The sequence below is a fragment of the Triticum urartu genome, chromosome 1A (genome assembly GCF_056163025.1).
Source record: "Triticum urartu cultivar PI428250 chromosome 1A, HENAU_Tu73, whole genome shotgun sequence".
In the NCBI taxonomy this organism is placed as follows: Eukaryota; Viridiplantae; Streptophyta; class Magnoliopsida; order Poales; family Poaceae; genus Triticum; species Triticum urartu.
This window is the reverse complement of record NC_141873.1, coordinates 467,601,090-467,614,533: the sequence shown is the minus strand read 5'-3', so window position 1 is coordinate 467,614,533 and position 13,444 is coordinate 467,601,090.

Genomic DNA, 13,444 nt, shown 5'->3' with positions numbered 1-13,444 from the left:
GTGCCATGAACCACAAGCGTCGCCGGACTGTTCTTCGTGACGCTTGTTTCACCCAAGAGGCATTGGATGCCTTCAACTCGGGAGACGCGCACCTCCGTGCCGCTCAAAATGGTCTAGCCAGAGCCACGGAGCAATATGTAAAAGACATACGGGTGAGAAAATTTGGTGATTATATATATATATATATCAGTAGCCCCTAAGACTTGAAACAGTTAGGATAACTGATTTAAGGAACATTTGTTATGCATGTTCTTACAAAAAAGAATACTCAAGTGTCCCAGGAGCTGGAAGAGTGCAAAGCCCAACTTCAGGCCGCACTGGCCGCAGCAGGGGAGCCCAAAGAGACCCCCTCTGGTAACATATCCTTCAAATGATAAGTATCATATAGAATGCGGCGTGTATGCAGATCTGACGATAAAATTGCAGATGACACTGGAGTAAATCCGGATAAGCAACAACTCCTATGCCAGCTGAAGGCCGGTGAGAACATGCTTACGAGGGTGAGCCAAGAGAAAAATGATCTCCTAGATGCCAACACCAAGCTGGGCGTGGAACTACAAGATGTTCGTGCCCAACTGTCAGACTCTGTTAAGGAAAATCGGCGGCTTCGACGCGGCATATTTAGTAAGTGCTTGAACGAACTTTGAAAAAGAGTTCGACAAGGAAGCTAGCTGACAGAGTTATGTCTATAGGTATGCTAATAGGTCGTCCTGCTGAGGAAATGCCCGGTTCAACGGGTGACCTTCTTCCCAAGCTCTCACAACTGCACGAACGAGTTCGGCAGGTGATGCAAGGCGTCGCCCAGGCCTTGTGGCCATCCGTCTCCATACCCGAAGGCCTTGGAGAGCTTGCAGAAAAGCTAAAGGGAGCGCGGCGGCGCTTCCGATTATGGAAGATATCGGCCTGCCGTCAGGGCGCCAGGGAAGCCTGGGCAATGGTGAAGACATGGTACACAAAGGCTGACCCGAACCACATGGCCGAAGTCGGACCTGTGGGGCCCGATGGGAAGGAGATCCCTGTGAGCTTAGTGGGTGATACGTCTCCAACGTATCTATAATTTTTGATTGCTCCATGCTATATTATCTACTGTTTTGGACTATATTGGGTTTTATTTTCCACTTTTATATTACTTTTGGGACTAACCTATTAACCGGAGGCCTAGCCCAGAATTGCTGTTTTTTTGCCTATTTCAGTGTTTCGAAGAAACAGAATATCAAACGGAGTCCAAACAGAAAAATCCTTTTTGGAACGTGATTTTCTTCTCGGATAAGACCCAGGAGACTTGGACCCTACTCCAAGAAGTACCGGAGGCGGTCACGAGGGTAGGCCCCCCCTACAGGGCGCGCCCCCTGCCTCGTGGGCCCCTCAATGCTCCACCGACGTACTCCTTCCTCCTATATATACCCATGTACCCCCAAACGATCAGAAGAGGAGCCAAAAACCTAATTCCACCGCCGCAACTTTCTGTATCCACGAGATCCCATCTTGGGGCCTGTTCCGGAGCTCCGCCGGAGAGGGCCGTCATCACGGAGGGCTTCTACATCATCATAGCCCCTCCGATGAAGTGTGAGTAGTTTACCTCAGACCTTCGGGTCCATAGTTAGTAGCTAGATGGCTTCTTCTCTCTTTTTGGATCTCAATACAATGTTCTCCCCCTCTCTTGTGGAGATCTATTCGATGTAATCTTCTTCTTTTGCGGTGTGTTTGTTGAGACCGATGAATTGTGGGTTTATGATCAAGTCTATCTATGAAAAATATTTGAATCTTCTCTGAATTCTTTTATGTATGATTGGTTATCTTTGCAAGTCTCTTCGAATTATCCGTTTGGTTTGGCCAACTAGATTGGTAGTTCTTGCCATGGGAGAAGTGTTTAGCTTTGGGTTCGATCTTTTAGATTATACAAAAAAATTATGCCGGATTGAATTTTGCTTCTAGAAATCTTTTAGATTCGGCCGCGGGAGGCACTTTTATGGAAATCACTTTAGGAGATGCTACTAAACTCCTAGATAATATTATGGTTAATTATTCTCAATGGCATACTGAAAGATCTTCTAATAAAAAAGTGCATGCGATAGAAGAAATCAATGTTTTGAGTGGAAAGATGGATGAACTTATGAAATTATTTGCTACTAAGAGTGTTTCTTCTGATCCTAATGATATGCCTTTGTCTACCTTGATTGAGAATAACAATGGATCTATGGATGTGAATTTTGTTGGTAGGAATAATTTTGGTAACAACGCTTATAGAGGGAATTTTAATCCTAGGCCTTATCCTAGTAATCCTTCTAATAATTATGGGAATTCCTACAACAACTCTTATGGAAATTATAATAAGATGCCCTCTGATTTTGAATCTAATATTAAAGAATTTATTTCTTCGCAAAAGAATTTTAATGCTATGATTGAAGAAAAATTGCTTAAGATTGATGATTTGGCTAGGAACGTTGATAGAATTGCTCTTGATGTTGATGCTTTGAAACTTATATCTATTCCACCTAAGCATGATATTAATGAGTCTCTAAAAGCCATGAGAATTTCAATTGATGAGTGTAAAGAAAGAACCGCTAGGATGTGTGCTTCCAAAGATGCCTTTATTAAAGTGTGTTCTTCTAATTCCTATGAAAATCAAGATGAAGATCTAAAAGTTATTGATGTGTCCCCTATCAAATCTTTGTTTTGCAATATGAATCTTGATGAAACTGAATATGATCTTCCTTTACCTAGAAGGCGTTCCAAAAATTCGGAGTATTTAGATCTTTATGATGAAATTGACGAAAGTGGGATTGAAAGAAATAAAAATTTAGATGTTGCTAAACCCACTATATTGGATTTCAAGGAATTTAATTATGAAAGTTTCTCTTTGATTGATTGTATTTCTTTGTTGCAATCCGTGCTAAATTCTCCGCATGCTTATTGTCAAAAGAAAGCCTTCACCGAACATATTGTTGATGCCTTGATGCAATCTTATGAAGAAAAACTTGAGTTGAAAGTCTCTATCCCTAGAAAACTATATGATGAGTGGGAATCAACTATCAAAATTAAAATTAAAGATCATGAGTTTTATGCTTTGTGTGATTTGGATGCTAGTGTCTCCACTATCCCCAAAACTTTGTGTGATTTGCTAGATTTCCGCGATCTTGATGATTGCTCTCTAAACTTGCATCTTGCGGATTCCACTATTAAGAAACCTATGGGAAGAATTATTGATGTTATTATTTTTGCAAATAGGAATTATGTGCCCGTAGATTTCATTGTTCTTGATATAGATTGCAATCCTTCTTGCCCTATTATTCTTGGTAGACCTTTCCTTAGAACAGTTGGTGCGATTATTGATATGAAGGAAGGGAATATTAGATTCCAATTTCAATTAAAAAAGGGAATGGAACACTTTCCAAGCAAGAAAATAAAATTTCCATATGAAACCATCATGAGAGCCACTTATGGATTGCCTTCCAAAGATGGCAATACCTAGATCTATCCTCGCTTTTATGCCTAGCTAGGGGCGTTAAACGATAGCGCTTGTTGGGAGGCAAACCTATTTTGTTTTTTGTTTTTTTGTGTTTTTCTTCTGTTAGGGAATAAATAACCCATCTACCCTCTGTTTGGATGTGGTTTTGTGTTTTAATTAGTGTTCGTGCCAAGCTAGACCTATTGGATCTTTTTGGATGATAGTTATTTGATCTTGCTGTAATTTCCAGAAACTTTGCGTTCAGTGCCCGAATTACTAAAAATCATCAGAACGTGATAAAATACTGATTCCAATTGCTGATGATCAATAAACAAATTATATAGGTCGTCTAACTTTGGTAGATTTTTTGGATTTCCAGAATTTTGCGTTAGTTACAGATTACTACAGACTGTTCTGTTTTTGACAGATTCTGTTTTGCGTGTGTTGTTTGCTTATTTTGATGAATCTATGGTTAGTAAAATAGTTTATAATCCATAGAGAAGTTGGAATACAGTAGGTTTAACACCAAAATAAATAAATAATGAGTTCATTACAGTACCTTGAAGTGGTTTTATGTTTTCTTTCTCTAACGGAGCTCACGAGATTTCTATTGAGTTTTGTGTTGTGAAGTTTTCAAGTTTTGGGTGAGTTCTTTTGATGGATTATGGAACAAGGAGTGGAAAGAGCCTAAGATTGGGTATGCCCATGGCACCCCCAAGATAATCCAAGGACACAAAAAAGTCAAAGTTTGGGGATGCCCCGGAAGGCATCCCCTCTTTCGTCCACTTCCATCGGTAATTTACTTGGAGCTATATTTTTATTCACCAACATGATATGTGTTTTGCTTGGAGCGTCTTGTATTATTTGTATCTTTGTTTGTTAGTGTGCCACAATAATCCTTGCTGTACACACCTTTTGAGAGAGTCATCTATGAATTAAAATTTGATAGAATACTCTATGTGCTTCACTTATATCTTTTGAGCTATGTAGTTTTGCTCTATGCACTTCACTTATATCTTTTGAGCGTTATAATTTTGCTCTATATGCTGCACTTAGATATTTTAGAGCACGGTGGTGGTTTGTTTTAAAGAAACTATTGATCCCTCATGCCTCACTTAAATTATTTTGAGAGTCTTAATAGCATGGTAATTTGCTTAATATAAATATGCTTGGTGTTCAAGATATGTGAAATTTTCTTTTGAGTGCGTTGAATACTAAGAGAAGATTGAAGCATGATAATTGTTTTGAGATACGGAGGTGATAATATTAGAGTTATGCTAGTTTAGTAGTTGTGAATTTAAAGAATACTTGTGTTAAAGTTTGTGATTCCTGTAGCATGCACGTATGGTGAACCGTTATGTGATGAAGTCGGAGCATAATTTATATATTGATTGTCTTCCTTATGAGTGGCGGTCGGGGACGAGCGATGGTCTTTTCCTACCAATCTATCCCCCTAGGAGCATGCGTGTAATACTTTGCTTTGATAACTTCTAGATTTTTGTAATAAGTATATGAGTTATTTATGACTAATGTTGAGTCCATGGATTATATGCACTTTTTCCCATCCTTCCACCATTGCTAGCCTCTCTAATACTGCGCACCTTTCACCGGTATCATACACCCACCATATACCTTGCTCAAAACAGCCACCATACCTACCTATCATGGCATTTCCATAGCCATTCCGAGATATATTGCCATGCAACTTTCCACCGTTCCGTTTATTATGACACGCTCCATCATTGTCATATAGCTAGCATGATCATGCAGTTGACATCGTATTTGTGGCAAAGCCACCATTCATAATTCTTTCATACATGTCACTCTTGATTCATTGCATATCCCGGTACAATGCCGGAGGCATTCATATAGAGTCATATTAGTTCTAAGTATCGAGTTGTAATTGTTGAGTTGTAAGAAAAATAAAAGTGTGATGATCATCATTTTCTAGAGCATTGTCCCAAGTGAGGAAAGGATGATGGAGACTATGATTCCCCCATAAGTCGGGATGAGACTTCGGACGAAAAAAAAGAGGCCATAAAAAAAGAGAGAGAAAAGGCCCAAATAAAAAAATGAGAGAAAAAGAGAGAAGGGACAATGTTACTATCCTTTTACCACACTTGTGCTTCAAAGTAGCACCATGATCTTCATGATAGAGAGTCTCTCGTTATGTCACTTTCATATACTAGTGGGAATTTTTCATTATAGAACTTGGCTTGTATATTCCAATGATGGGCTTCCTCAAATTGCCCTAGGTCTTCGAGAGCAAGCGAGTTGGATGCACACCCACTTAGTTTCTTTTGATGAGCTTTCATATACTTATAGCTCTAGTGCATCCGTTGCATGGCAATCCCTACTCACTCACATTGATATCTATTTATGGGCATCTCCATAGCCCGTTGATATGCCTAGTTGATGTGACACTATCTTCCCCTCTTTTTGTCTTCTCCACAACCACCCTTCTATTCCACATAGTGCTATGTCCATGGCTCACGCTCATGTATTGCGTGAAGATTGAAAAAGTTTTGAAAAAGTTAGAGTATGAAACAATTGCTTGGCTTGTCATCGGGGTTGTGCATGATTTAAATACTTTGTGTGGTGAAGATAGAGCATAGCCAGACTATATGATTTTGTAGGGATAACTTTCTTTGGCCATGTTATTTTGAGAAGACATAATTACTTTATTAGTATGCTTGAAGTGTTATTATTCTTTATGTCAATATGAACTTTTGTCTTGAATCTTTCTAATCTGAATATCCATAACACAATTAAGAAATTTTGCATTCAAATTATGCCAAGTAGCACTCCACATCAAAAATTCTCTTTTTATCATTTACCTACTCGAGGACGACAGGAACTAAGCTTGGGGATGCCTGATACGTCTCCAACGTATCTATAATTTTTGATTGCTCCATGCTATATTATCTACTGTTTTGGACTATATTGGGCTTTATTTTCCACTTTTATATTATTTTTGGGACTAACCTATTAACCGAAGGCCCAACCCAGAATTGCTGTTTTCTTGCCTATTTCAGTGTTTCGAAGAAACAGAATATCAACCAGAGTCCAAACAGAAAAATCCTTTTTGGAACGTGACTTTCTTCTCGGGTAAGACCCAGGAGACTTGGACCCTACTCCAAGAAGTACCGGAGGCGGTCACGAGGGTAGGGAGCGCCCCCCCCCCCTTACAGGGCGCCCCCCTGCCTCGTGGGCCCCTCGGTGCTCCACCGACGTACTCCTTCCTCCTATATATACCCATGTACCCCCAAACGATCAGAAGAGGATTCAAAACCTAATTCCACCGCCGCAACTTTCTGTATCCACGAGATCCCATCTTGGGGCCTGTTCCTGGATCTCCGCCGGAGAGGGCCGTCATCACGGAGGGCTTCTACATCATCATAGCCCCTCCGATGAAGTGTGAGTAGTTTACCTCAGACCTTCGGGTCCATAGTTAGTAGCTAGATGGCTTCTTCTCTCTTTTTGGATCTCAATACAATGTTCTCCCCCTCTCTTGTGGAGATCTATTCGATGTAATCTTCTTCTTTTGCGGTGTGTTTGTTGAGACAGATGAATTGTGGGTTTATGATCAAGTCTATCTATGAACAATATTTGAATCTTCTCTGAATTCTTTTATGTGTGATTGGTTATCTTTGCAAGTCTCTTCGAATTATCTGTTTGGTTTGGCCAACTAGATTGGTAGTTCTTGCCATGCGAGAAGTGTTTAGCTTTGGGTTCGATCCTGCGGTGTTCTTTCCCAGTGACAGAAGGGGCAGCAAGACACGTATTGTATCGTTGCCATCGAGGATAACAAGATGGGGTTTATTTCATATTGCATGAATTTATCTCTCTACATCATGTCATCTTGCTTAAAGCGTTACTCTGTTTTTAACTTAATACTCTAGATCCATGCTGGATAGCGGTCGATGAGTGGAGTAATATAATAGTAGTAGATGCAGAATCGTTTCGATCTACTTGTCACGGACGTGATGCCTATATACATGATCATGCCTAGATATTCTCATAACTATGCTCAATTCTGTCAATTGCTTAACAGTAATTTGTTCACCTATCGTAGAAAACTTGTGCTCTCGAGAGAAGCCACTAGTGAAACCTATGGCCCCCAGGTCTATTCTCATCATATCAATCTCCATCACTTTAATCTTGTTTTGTTTTTACTTTGCCTTTTACTTTTCACTTTGCATCTTTATATCAAAAATACCAAAAATATTATCTATCGGATCTCACTTCCGTAAGTGACCGTGAAGGGATTGACAACCCTAATCGCGTTGGTTGCGTTGAGCTCTTTGTGTTGTGTAGGTACGAGGGACTTGCGCGTGGCCTCCTACTGGATTGATACCTTGGTTCTCAAAAACTGAGGGAAATACTTACGCTACTCTGCTGCATCATCCCTTCCTCTTCGGGGAAAACCAACGCAAGCTCAAGACGTAGCATACGGCCAAGTAGAATTGGCTGCAAAGTATTCCCAACAGGACTGTAGACTAGACAGCCTATTGGATGGTATTGAAGAGGAATTCAACCAGGCAAATTGACTATGTAATTTTAAAGTGACATGTATAATGCCTTCTATCCGGATTGTAGATCGTTTGTCGTGGCGGACCTTTTTGCTTCGACCTCGGGACCCGACGGTCCGGAGTGTATCCGAATACCCTCTCAGTTATGTAAGAACCGAGGCATGCGTGGAGACCAGGCATAGGGGTCATTAGTGCTTTATCAGACAAGTGCCCAACTAGTTATGTTATATTACATGGGTAGTAAGAAACATCTTCCAGGGAGAATAGTTCCGTTAAGGGTTCCTTTCCCTGGGTAAGCATGCCCTAGAGTGCATGTCCGGACTGTGACAAGAAGCGCAGAAAAAGAATCTGGGGGCAGATATGGATAATAAATAAAAGTCATATTTTGTTCACTGACCGAATATTCCCTTAAGAACGCTAGCTTTCGGCTTCACCCAGCCTGAGGTACATGTCCGGCTGACCCGGTGGTAACAATCGCAGAGGTGCTCCCCTTATGCCCTAGCCGAATTAATGGGAACGTAGGGCATAAATACAAGAGCCAGGCAACCCATCTTGGCCAAAACTTAAGTCATATCGATGCATATAATGGTGAAAAAAGGTACATGCGGAAGTATAACACATGTGTTGGGCGTGAGGCCCAGGTAAATAATTTAAGCTTCTAAGAAAGAAGCCCCCAGATATGAAGAGTGCGGCTAGCGCATCTGTAATGTATGAGTGAGGCACAAGGTGACCCTTGAAGGCCTAGAGAAATAAAAGAACGAAAGGGAAACAAGACAGATGATGCATATGCAGAAAATGGACAAAGGGAGGGGACTAACATAAAGTCCGGTGCTAGGCGTAGAATCTTCGAAGCCTGGCTGCGTTCCATGGGTTCGGCTTGAGTCGACTAGTCGATGCATCCCGCAGTCGGTACGCTCCACTGATCAGAACTTGGTCGATGATGAAGGGACCTTCCCATTTGGGCTCGAGCTTGTTCTTTTTCTTATCCGGCAGCCATAGAACTAGTTCGCAAACGTTATAAGTTTTGGCCTGTAGTTCTCTGCTTTGGTATCTGCGAGCCTGTTGCTGGTAAAATGTGGAACGGGCTTTGGCTACGTCGCGCTCTTCCTCCAAGGTGTCCAGACTGTCCTGCTGATCGAGCTCGGCTTCTCTTTCTTCGTACATGCGCACTCGAGGTGAGTCATGAATTATGTCATAGGGCAGGACTGCCTCTGCGCCGTACACCATAAAAAACAGTGTATATCCGGTACTACGATTCGGCGTGGTCCGTAGCCCCCAGAGTACGGAGTCGAGCTCCTCTACCCAGTGCGTGTCAGACTCCGTTAAGGAGCGCACTAATCTGGGTTTAATGCCGCTCATTATAAGACCATTTGCTCGTTCGACTTGACCGTTGGTTTGTGGGTGATAGACTGAAGCATAATCGAGCTTGATGCCCATTTTGCTGCACCAGAGTTTTACCTCGTCGGCCGTGAAGTTCGTGCCGTTATCAGTGATGATGCTGTGGGGGACGCCGTAACGGTGTACAACCCCGGATATGAAATCAATCACCGGTCCGGATTCGGCTGTTTTAACCGGTTTAGCCTCTATCCATTTGGTGAATTTATCCACCATGACCAATAAGTATTTTTTTCTTGTGGGTTCCCCCTTTAAGGGGTCCAACCATGTCAAGCCCCCAGACCGTGAAGGGCCATGTAATGGGGATTGTTTGGAGGGCGGTGGGTGGCATGTGGCTTTGATTTGCAAAGAGCTGGCAATCGGCGCAACGTTGGACCAAGTCCTGTGCATCTGCCCGGGCCGTTGGCCAATAGAATCCTGTACGGAAGGCCTTGCTTACAAGAGCCCGGGCTGCGGCGTGATGACCGCCGAGTCCGGCGTGAATTTCTGCCAAAAGGTTCCGCCCTTCCTCTTCGGAGATGCACCTTTGAAGGACTCCGGTAGCGCTTTTTTGTACAATTCTCCCTCATGGACCCTATAGGCCTTGGATCGCCGCACTATGCAGCGTGCCTCATTTTGGTCCTCCGGAAGTTCCTGTCTAGTTAGGTAGGCCATGAATGGTTCTGTCCACGGGACAATAATGGCCATTATTTCGTGGGCTGAATGTGTTATTTCGGTGGCGTAGCCTCCGATTGTGTCAGAGAGTTCGGTATCAAGTATTTTGGCCGGGTCCGGACTGTTGTTACCGGTGTCCCCTTCCCATGCTACGGATGGCTTGAAGAGCCTTTCCAGAAATATGTTGGGAGGGACCGCATCGCGTTTTGCACCGATGCAGGCGAGGATATCCGCCGCCTGATTATTTTCCCGAGCCACATGGTGAAATTCGAGCCCCTCGAACCGAGCTGACATTTTTAGGACGGCATTGCGATAAGCTGCCATTTTCGGATCCTTGGCATCAAAGTCTCCATTTATTTGGGATATCGCGAGGTTCGAATCCCCACGCACCTCTAGGTGTTGAATGCCCATGGATACTGCCATCCGGAGACCATGTAGAAGGGCCTCATATTCGGTTGCGTTGTTGGAGTCCGTATACATTATCTGTAGTACGTATTGAACGGTATCTCCTATTGGGGACGTCAAAACGACGCCAGGCCCCAGACCAGCCAACATTTTGGAGCCGTCGAAGTGCATGATCCAGTTTGAATATGTGTCGTACTCTTTAGGGAGTTCGGCTTCCGTCCACTCAGCGACGAAGTCAGCCAAAACTTGCGACTTAATAGCTCGCCGTGGCTTGTAAGTTATGTCGAACGGGAGGAGCTCAATGGCCCATTTGGCAATCTGACCCATCGCATCGTGGTTGTTTATAATATCGTTAAGTGGTACTTCCGAGGCTACCGTTATCGAACACTCTTGAAAGTAGTGTCGCAGCTTCTGGGATGCCATAAATACCGCGTACGCTATCTTTTGATAATGCGGGTACCGTGATTTGCATGGAGTAAGGACAGTGGACACATAGTAAACCGGCTTTTGAAGGGGGAATTTGTGTCCGTCCACTTCTCGCTCGACAACGAGCACTGCGCTTACTACTTGATGAGTTGCCGCAATGTATAATAGCATTGGTTTGCCAATGTTTGGCGCGGCTAGGACTGGGTTTGTTTCCAATATGGCTTTTATTTCGTTAAGTCCGGCCATGGTGGCATCCGTCCACTCGAAGTGTTCGGTGCGTCGGAGGAGGCGATAAAGGGGTAATGCCTTTTCTCCCAAGCGGGAGATAAAGCGGCTTAGAGCCGCCACGCATCCAGTCAATTTTTGTATTTGTTTGAGGTCTGTTGGGGTAGCCAACTGTGACAACGCTCGGATTTTGGCCGGATTAGCTTCAATACCTCTACTGGAGACAATGAATCCCAGGAGCTTTCCAGCTGGTACGCCGAAAACGCATTTTTCCGGATTGAGCTTGATGTCATATGTTCGGAGGTTGTCGAATGTGAGCCTCAAGTCATCTACTAGAGTTTCGACATGCTTGGTTTTAACGACCACGTCGTTTACGTATGCCTCCACTGTTTTGCCAATCCGGTTTGCCAGACATGTCTGAATCATGCGCTGATATGTTGCGCCGGCGTTTTTGAGCCCGAAGGGCATTGTGTTGAAGCAGAATGGGCCGTATGGTGTGATGAATGCCGTTGCGGCTTGGTCTGGCTCTGCCATTTTAATTTGATGCTAGCCGGAGTATGCGTCGAGGAAACACAATGAATCATGTCCTGCAGTAGCGTCGATGATTTGATCGATGCGGGGGGGAGGGATCCTTTGGGCAGGCCTTATTAAGGTCCTTAAAATCGACGCACAAGCGCTAGGATTTGTCCTTCTTTGGTACCATCACCAGGTTTGCTAGCCAGTCCGGATGTTTTATATCTCTAATAAATCCGGCCTCCAATAGCTTGGCTAGTTACTCTCCCATGGCTTGTCTCTTAGGTTCGGAGAAACGTCGAAGAGCCTGCTTGACTCGCTTGAATCCTTTTAGGATATTTAGGCTGTGCTCAGCCAGCCTGTGTGGGATTCCTGGCATGTCTGAAGGGTGCCAGGCAAAAATGTCCCAGTTCTCGCGTAGGAACTCTCGCAGTGCAGCGTCGACATCAGCGTTTAATTGTGCCCCGATGGAAGCTGTTTTTGTAGGGTCCGTTGGATGGACTTGGAATTTGACTATTTCGTCTGCCGGTTTAAAGGAGGTGGACTTGGATCTTTTATCGAGTATCACGTTGTCCCTGTTCACCATGGAGCGCAGCGCAGTTAGTTCCTCGGCCGCTAGGGCTTCGGATAGTGCCTCAAGGGCCAGTGCAGCTGTCTTATTTTCGGCGCAGAGTGCTATGTCCGGATCACTAGCAAGAGTGATGATTCTGTTGGGCCCGAGCATTTTGAGCTTCATGTACGCGTAATGGGGTATGGCTTGGAAGATTGTAAACGCCTCCCGCCCTAATAGAGCGTGGTATCCGCTGCTGAACGGGGCCACTTGGAATGTAATTTCTTCGGACCTGTAATTATCCGGCATGCCGAATACCACGTCTAGTGTGATTTTCCCAGCACAGCGTGCTTCTCGACTGGGGATGATTCCTCTAAAGGTTGTGCTACTTTGCTCAATGCGGCTCCAGTCTATTTCCATCTTTTGAAGAGTTTCCTCATATATGAGGTTTAATCCGCTGCCGTCATCCATGAGTACCTTGGTGAGTCGAAAGCCGTCCACGATTGGACTGGGGACCAGTGCGGCTGGTGCTCGGGCTGTTCGGAATTTAGGTTCGTCACTGGCATTGAAGGTAATAGCCGTGTCACTCCAAGGATTTATTTCTGCTATGTGGCAGATTTCGGCCATGCTGCGGAGTGTTCGCTTGAGTCTATTATTTGACGCAAAGGTCTCAAAGACCGTTAACACTGTATTGTTGTCCATGGGATGGTGCTCTGTGGTATTTGGGAGGAGTAGATCCTCACCACTTTTGGCCACCTGTCGGAGTATCCAACATGCTCTAAGGCTGTGCGTTGGTATTGCATCCGTTGTACTATGAATTTTGCAGGGTCCGTTGAGCCATCCCTCCAGTACGGTTCCTTGCCCCGTAGAGGACTTTTGCTTTTTGGTAATTAACCAGGTGTATTGTGATAATGCACCCTTTTATTTCGGACTAGGTTTGTATTCAGGGCCGGATTATCCCAAAATTTTATTTCGGTTTTCCAGGCGCTTTCCATCGCATAGTACTTTCGTACTATGGACACCAAGTCGGCAAAGCGTGTAATTTCGCGGCGACTTGTGGCGTTGAGGATTCCCTTGTCCATGCAATTATTGCAGAAGAATGAAATTGTGTCTTCCTCGCGGCAGTCCTTTATCCTGTTCATGACCAGGAGGAATCTGGCCCAGTAATGGTGTACTGTTTCTTCGGGCTCTTGCCTAATTTGGGATAGATCGCATATGTTTGGGTGGGTGGGTGGAATTGAATCCGGATCCTCACCCAATCTAAGACTCAGGGGCCAAGGAGTTTTAGAACTCGGA